The sequence below is a fragment of the Sinocyclocheilus anshuiensis genome, unplaced genomic scaffold (assembly GCF_001515605.1).
Source record: "Sinocyclocheilus anshuiensis isolate Anshui unplaced genomic scaffold, SAMN03320099.WGS_v1.1 scaffold1082, whole genome shotgun sequence".
Classification (NCBI taxonomy): domain Eukaryota; kingdom Metazoa; phylum Chordata; class Actinopteri; order Cypriniformes; family Cyprinidae; genus Sinocyclocheilus; species Sinocyclocheilus anshuiensis.
Window position 1 is genome coordinate 1049047 of NW_015542379.1, and position 8538 is coordinate 1057584.

An 8538-nucleotide genomic window follows, 5' to 3' on the forward strand; every position below is an offset into this window, starting at 1 on the left:
AATAAGTGATTGATTGATTGATTGATTGATTGATTGATTGATTGACAGTTTTTTACAGTTTTACAACAAGGGTGTGAGTTTACATGCTTGACCGGTCATTTGCCCATAATAACTTTTTAGTTAGTGTTAGTTTTGTTGCAAATCAAAATGTGAAAGTCTCTTCAATAATGTCAAAAACCGAAATTATTATTATTATGCTATTCTAAAATTGAGGATACAGAAATAGCCTTAGATTGGTGTGCACATTGATGTCATGACTGAAGAGCTCTGTCTGGATTCTGTATTCTCTCAGTCACATGTTGAAGACATTGTTGCAGACACCAGATTTCCCAGTTGGCACGAATGCACTAAAGATGGGTCTAAAACTGGCAGGCTAAGCCAGCGATATGAATAAGAGACAATGCTAAATTCTATGCTGCGTGCATTTTCCGCCCTCTGGAATAAATCTGCTGTTATTATGTATCCAGGGCGGTGACATAATCTTACACTTAACCTCTGTCTGAAACACACGTCTAATCTCAGCATGATGTACACAAAAAACATTATTAATTCCATTCAATTTTGGGAATTTTAATCTCGGTGGATCTAGATCAGACGGTCTCAGTAATTTATTCTGAGAAAACTAGACCTGCTGAGATTATATTATTCAGGAGCACCTCTCTCTTTACTCTTGTAAGGAAGAGAAAAAAAAAAGAGCTATGTTTTAATGGAATAGTTCAGCAAATAAATAAATAAATATGCTTCAAATTTACTTACCCTCATGCCATTTGAGATGTAGATGAGTTTGTTTCTTCATGAGCTATGTTTTAATGGAATAGTTCAGCAAATAAATAAATAAATATGCTTCAAATTTCCTTACCCTCATGCCATTTGAGATGTAGATGAGTTTGTTTCTTCATCAGATTTGGAGAAATGTAGCATTGCATCAGTGTCTCAGCAATAGATGCTCTGCAGTGAATGGGTGCCGTCAGAATGAGAGTCCAAACAGCTGATAAAAACATCACAATAATCCACAAGTGATCCACAGCACTCCAGTCCATCAGTTAACATCTGGAGAAGACAAGGGGGTGGCTGGGCACATTTAGAGACTGATTCATATTCATCTAAGCATGCATATCTCTATAGACTTCATTCCTGTTAAGATTTAAATTGTTGCACCAGATTATTAAATGGACGTCATGAGTATAATTGAGCTGAAACTCTTGCAAGTCATTAATGGAACTAGTTTCATGGTCATTATGGTTGGAAATTTCACTGTTAACCGCAGGGCCATCGTTAACGCCTAGTGGCCACCTAAATTCAGCTTTGTATATCATCAAGCAAATATAATTAGTCTTGTTTTTGTAAGGCTGCTTAAATGAGCTTATTTACATTCCTGTTCATATTGCATGAGTTGATGAAGTCCATTCCCTGAGCATTTCACAGTACATAATCTAAACAATTGTCTCTAAAAAAAAAAATAAAAATCTATATTGCATATTGATTTATATATTTACACCAATAAATGTTGATGTTTGCTGACTGCCGGTTACTGCTCTGTCTTCACTTGTGCTTTCATTTATTTTTCCAGCACCAGTGCCATTTGTAGACAGCAGACTCCTTATAATGATCAGATGACAAATTTGCCTTGGCACATACTGTATCTACATTGCATCTCTGCATTCACCGATGTCTATGATGTTCAGCATTAGCATTTCTTTTATAAACAGAAATATTTTTGTCTTGGGAAGACATGTTTCGACTTTTGTTCAACACTTTTGGATCCAACAGCTCTCATAATTATGCACTGAATGTCTGCTTATAATAAACAATCTACACGCTGCTTTAGGAAACAGGTGTTACTCCATCATTATATAACAAACAGTAAGCCTGCTAGTTATCGTGATCTTAAGCGTATGGTTTTTCCTTGTTATTATCAAAGACATCAGGTCTGAATGCATCTATATATTAGATAGTTTTGTACTGTATGTGTGTTTATTGTATTTTAATACATGATTCTATAAGTATGTAATGTTAGTGTTCGTAATAATTGACTTCAATTTAATCTTATATTGCATTGCACACTGCTGCAGATAAGACCACATTTTAGTTTACAAAAATAAAAACTCACAATTTTATTTCCGTGGCCATGGAAAAAGAAAGAAAGAAAGAAAGAAAAAACATAACTTGGACAAAATTCATGCATTAATTTATGTATGCATGCTTTTAGTTGAAATTATGTAGAAATACACAGCTAAATTCAGAATTGAATATTCAGAAATGTTCAGAATTCTAAAGTCACAATTGTGAGATATAAAGTTGCAATTACCATTATTATTATTATTATTATTATTATTATTATTATTATTGTTATTGTTGTTGTTTTTATTCTGTGGCAGAATAAAAAAGCTTCCATACCTATTAATGAGCATGCATTAATGATTATGATTGAATTATTTTAATTGTTGATAGCCAATGTTTGTTTGCCGATTTGTTTTAAAAAAATGGTATTACATGTTTTTTGTTGCCATGTATATACAACATTTAAGGTATAATTGACATTGCCTTTCTTACAGCACAATTGTCCCCTCAAGTGAATTGATGTGAAGCACCATTGGTAAGCTGACAGAAACACCTTTTTCTCACATACACTGAACAACATTATAAACGCAACACTTTTGTTTTTGCCCCCATTTTTCATGAGCTGAACTCAAAGATCTAAGACTTTTTCTATGTACACAAATTATAATTTTGTTCAGTATATTAACATTTGTAGACAACATCAACATTTCCTGATGGTATTGAGAAAATAAGACAGGAGAACTGAGCGAATGAGGATCTCATCTGTGTCTGCTATCTGCTGTCAGCATCCTCTAGAGCATGTACGTCTGAGACAGTCACATCCATCACGGCCTTATCACTGCCATGACAACATTAGCAACAATATGGCAGTAATTACTCACAGCCGTCACGCCTGAGAAGACTCAAAAACAACCACCTTCTTCTGTGTTAGGAAACATGCTGTGCAAATGCTTTTAGAGAGTTGTCCTCTGTTCCCCGTCCACAATAATACTGAACTTTCCCTTGTATTCAGGATGTTGTGTGTAACTGGATGGTTTGCCTCAAAATATATCGAATCCAGGAGAAAATGCATTGCTCACATCACAAACATACTGTAGAATATTGCTGATGGTGGCGCTGGAAATGTATGAAACATTCCCATTCCTCAGCAGTTTTCTCAAATAAGCTCAAAACCCCAACATTAAACATTAACACATCCCTCCTCATTCAGTTTGCACAAAAACACATTAAATATCCCTTAACTGTAAATTAGCATTTCTCTCCAGTTGCATGCTGGGAAATGGACACCCGCCTCCCCCATCCAGACTCAATAACACTTCATCACAATAACAGAATTTGTACTCCCCAAAAAAAAAGAAAAAGTGTCCGTTTAAAGCAAAATGCCATAGGTGAACAGGGTAAAAGTTTTAATTAATATATATCATCATACTTCCCCAGCTTATTAATCACAGTACAGCAAGACAATTGTTTTGGATCATGGGTTTCTGTAATGTTGTGTTTAAATATGCAAATTAAATATCTAAATAAATATGCACTGATTTGCATACATTTTCAGAACAGAAATCTGAACATTGGATAAAGCCAGGCTTAAAATTCTTGTTTAATTTTGTTGACATATTAAAGGTTTGTACAGAGGGGATTTTGGATTTATCCCTGCATAAAAAAAAAATACAATGTAATATATATATTATTACCTCTGTAAAAATGTCAAAAATAGGACTAAAATTGCAACGTTTGGTGTATGTAAGTGCCACTGAAGTGGAGAAAAAATGTATTGTAATCGAAATCTCCAGATACAAATAGATAAAGTGTAATAAAATAAACACTTTTACCGCAGAAGCCATGTTATGGAAGCAAAATAGCCTAAAATAAAACAAATACAAAAAAAAATACAAACAAATGTTTTGACTATAATGTTTTGCATTAAAAGAATATCCAGAGGTGCTGATGTTAAAAATAGAAGATTGGAATTTAGTGTGCGTGTTTTTCTGGTCATTTCTAGACGGCAGTGTCTCAGAGAACTAATCAGCACAAAATATGATACACTTTCAAGGCTCAATAAATCATGAAATGTACGTGAAGTTCCCTGAATGCTTACAAAGTCCTCCATTTCTTCTTTAAGCTCTGCTTTTTTTTCATAAAAAAATAATTTGGAGTTAGAAATACTGAGACAACATGTTTTTTATTTCTACTTCTGACAAATAAAACACAGTTTTGATTCAAAATTGAGCTTAAAATAAAGCAGAAATTAGTTTTTTTTTCACAGATAATGTCATGCAGTTTTCACTTAGTAAAGTATTGTTCTATTGCTTTTTGGATAGTAAGTAAGGTAGTTGTTATAGTAGTTATGTCTAGGTATGGTAGGGTTAAGGGATCTAGAATATGGTCATGCATTAATAAGTACTAATAAACAGCCAATATACTAGTAATATGCATGCTAATAAGCAACGAGTTAATAGTGTTCCCTAATCTAAAGTGCTATCAAACTAACCTTACATACTGATTTATACAGTACCTTTGCTTCTTTTGTTCACTAATTCATCATTTTCCTTCTTCTCATACTTTCCTCTATTTGTCCTTCACTTCTCCACAGGTATTGCATCATTTGTTATTGCATCATTATGAAGTACCATTTGTCCTTATTTCACACTCTGGGGTTTAAAAGACAGCGAAATATACAGCAGTATTATTGATTTAAATGACATTATCAGGAGAGAACAAAACCTGAGCTGAATAGTGCTGGATAATGACACTAACTATGCAACATCGACACCGTTATTGAACTGAATTTAGTTGAATTATGACACTACTGTCTTCTGTAGAGCTGCTTTACAGCTGAAATTAATCTTGAATCATAATTGATGAATTTCGCAACACTGGCACTGTTAGAACTGAATTGAATCAACATTGAAATTAACTGATCTGAATAATGACTCTAGTATCATCAGTAGCAGCTGATTGGAATTGCAGGTAGTTTAATACTGTTATTTTTTATCTTTATTAACATGAAGATGGTTTGTATCAATCTGTATTTTATAAAGTGCTATAGAAATAAATGTGACTTGACAGTGAATCATAAGTATGGTAAGATAATTATATATTTAAACACAAATAAATAAACCCACAACCACAAATCAGAAAATACAAGTGTTAATATGTGCACAAATAGTTTATCCTATAAATAAATGACCACATTTGAACTGCATAGTGGGCTTTGGTGAAACATTTATTATGGTTGGATCACATTTTGTTCCCAAGGATACAAGTACCATGCATACAAAACCCAAAAATTATGCTACAGAAAAGGACATTTCTACAATCCTGCTGTAAAGTGTGTGGGGGAATCTCCTACTGTATATGCATATGGAATTTTTGCATTTCTGATGCTTGTCAACAATGCTAATCGCTGTCTTTGATTCCATCGAGCCTCGCAGCGCCGTGTCCTCCAGGCTTTGTGTGTCATTTCTCAGCAGGAGCAGCATTTCGTGCATGACATGACTTCGGCCCTCAGCGCGCCTGATTGTACGGAAATGCATGCTTGTTTGATATCACAACAACATGCTTCGTCACTCACACTGTAAAAAACAAATACGTAAAATTTACGGTAAAAAAACGGCAGCTGTGCTTGCCAGAATTTTACTGTAAAAAATACGGTAGCGACATTTTAGGTTTTACGGTTTTAACTCAAATTGTACAGTTAAATACCATAATTTCATTAACTGATATAATGTAAACCAACCTATTGAAGTTCTGAAATCTGTTTTGTAACTTTGTAATACACTGATAACCACCAAATGCAGGTGGTGATGAGAAAGTCACACGATGAACCAAAGCCCATCACAAGCAGCTTTTAAATACTAACATATATAGAAGGTGCACAGTGTCATTCACACAAACACTAAACCCCATCATGGTAACACACATGAAACTGAAATAATGCAATAAACATTCATTTAACAACATTAGGTGTGACACACAACCCTAATATACAAAGCTGATAAGAAAAAACTAAGAAGAAACATAGTTATTTCAACAAAAAAACATTACATTTGAAATGTAACACAGGGAATTCTGGGAATGTCAATTTACGGTTATTCACTCTAAGTTATACGGTCTTTTTCACTTCCAAAAACGGTATACTACCGTAAAATTACATGTAATGTCCAATAGAATTTTTCACCGTACATAGTAGGGGAATTTACCGTTAACCATTTAACAGGTTTTTACTGTAGCTTTTTTACAGTCTTTTACCGTTAAATTCACGGTCATTTTTTTACAGTGCAGATAGGCCTAAGTGTTGGGAAACGCCGATAAGTGCAGACGCTGCCAAGCCTTTACAAGAGTGAGACTGATGTGAAGAATTTCTGCTGATCTTCACTTATTTTGTTCCTTAGATTGCAGAAGAGGTCAGAGACCTGTCGGGAGCAACAGATGATGAAATTAGCATCACCGCCAGGGACTAATCGAAGGGGAACTCATTTGAATTTGTTAAATTTAACGTTAAGCAGTGAGGGCACTTTTTGTGCGCCATCAAATAAATGAGGGAATTGGCTAAATGAACAGGGTTTCAAAGACTCAAAGACATGAATACATGTCAGCTTGTGCTACACAAATCCAGTCACACAGACGAAGTCTGGTTTTGTGTTGCACGGCAGCCCTCCAAGCTTTCACAAAAAATCGCAAGAATGTCTAAACACTCGTCTCATGTACGATTATCACGCTCTGTGAACACAAGGAGTCTAAGATAATAGGCTGAGATTATGTAGCAGTTTGCAATTTGAATACAGATTTGACACTGTAAAAAAAATCCTGTAAAAATTGTACAGTACAAATCTAACAATTGGTTGACCTACCTTTGCTAAAAATGCTATTATACTTCTAAATATAATTTTACTGTACAGTATTGTAAAAACTGTGATTTTTAGAAATAAAAATAGTTGTTAGCTGTTTTCTATGTGAATATCTGTTAAACTGTAATTTATTTCTGTGATCAAAGCTGAATTTTCAGCATCATTTCTCCAGTCTTCAGTGTCACATGATCTTCAGAAATCAGTCTAATATGCTGATTTGCTGCTCAAGAAAGAACAGCATCTATTTGAGATATAAATCTTGTATAACATTATAAACATCTTTACTGTCACTTTTGATCAATTTAATGCATCAATTTAATGAATAAAAGTAATAATGTCATAATTAACAGTAATACAGTATTATTTATTTTAATCTAAAATCCCATCTCATAATGCTTGTAATGTTCTTGTAAAGTTTTGTTACTTTTTCTCTCTTTTTTTAAACCACAGTTAACAAAACATTTTTTTTTTTTACTGTAAACATAATAATGTGATCATTGACATTTTAATACATCTTGTTTTTGCCCACTAACAGTACATTTTCAACAGAAACATCATTCAAGTCATGAAATTTAACACATCCATCCATCCATCCATCCAAATTCACTGACTTTCCACAAATCATAGCAGATTTTGACAGCTCGGTGATGTGCCCTAGGTGCTCAATGATTTAGTGTGTCTCCCATACGTTTCCATTTCACACCACTACTCCTCGTTGCGTCAGAAAAATCCGTCCCATGTGCAACCAGGCTCTCACCAACAAAGAGCCCCCTCTGGCATCGGGAATCCAAAGGAAAAAAATACATAAAAAATGAATACTGTTATGGCATTGTAGTAATATTGACTTTACTCTTTTTTTACTATCTATCTTATGTATAAATACAGTCTAAGCTATAAATAAAGTAGTCGGGTCATGCCATACACATGTTGCCTTGCACTTTCTGTTCTTTGTACAGCTGCTGCTGCAAGAAATCAGTGCAATAATAGTATTCTGTACCAATCAAGGCAAGTAAATGTCATTTATTCATGCTGTTGTTTTCTCAGAAGCAGACACAGACGGCAGCCTCACCACGGGAACCAAGACGCACAACTCGATGACACTTCTGAGCCAATGAGCACAGCACTGATGACTGGAGGGCATGCATATAAGATGCTCCTGTTTAACATCTGACTTCCTCCAGCCATGGAGCGAGAACATAAAGATCTGCCTTCCAAAACAGTAGCATAAACCTGAACCAGAGTTTGGGAAGTAATGGCTTACTAGTATAGTGCTACAGTAATAATATTACTTTCCTTAGTAGGGATGATTATGTGTAATATTATTTTATAATGTTTATGATTCTCATGCAACATCCTTTGCATGCATTCTTATAAACCCAAATGGCATGAATATCACATGCAAATCATATGCTGTTGTAATCGTTTGTTTATTAGCTTCATGTTTCGTGTGTAGACACCTTTCTCTGGGTGTATGTACAGAAATGAATGCGGAGGTGTAGTTAAAGCTGTAATGGTGCAGGTTATGAATGCGCAATATGATTGACATACAGTATTAGCAGTAAATAAGTGTCATAACAGGAATAGAAACACAGGCAGACAGAACTGGAAACAGCTAAAACTCATCAGA

At 34.4% G+C, this 8538-nt stretch overlaps 1 long non-coding RNA gene across 1 annotated transcript in view; it reads left to right on the forward strand.

The window, feature by feature from the left end:
* LOC107692526 (uncharacterized) overlaps nucleotides 1–8139 on the forward strand; it is a 90771-nt gene extending 82632 nt beyond the window's left edge. The window contains exon 3 of the long non-coding RNA XR_001634654.1: nucleotides 7956–8139. This is a non-coding gene — a long non-coding RNA (uncharacterized LOC107692526). The remainder of the gene's footprint in view (nucleotides 1–7955) is intronic.
* Nucleotides 8140–8538: the final 399 nt, after the last annotated feature.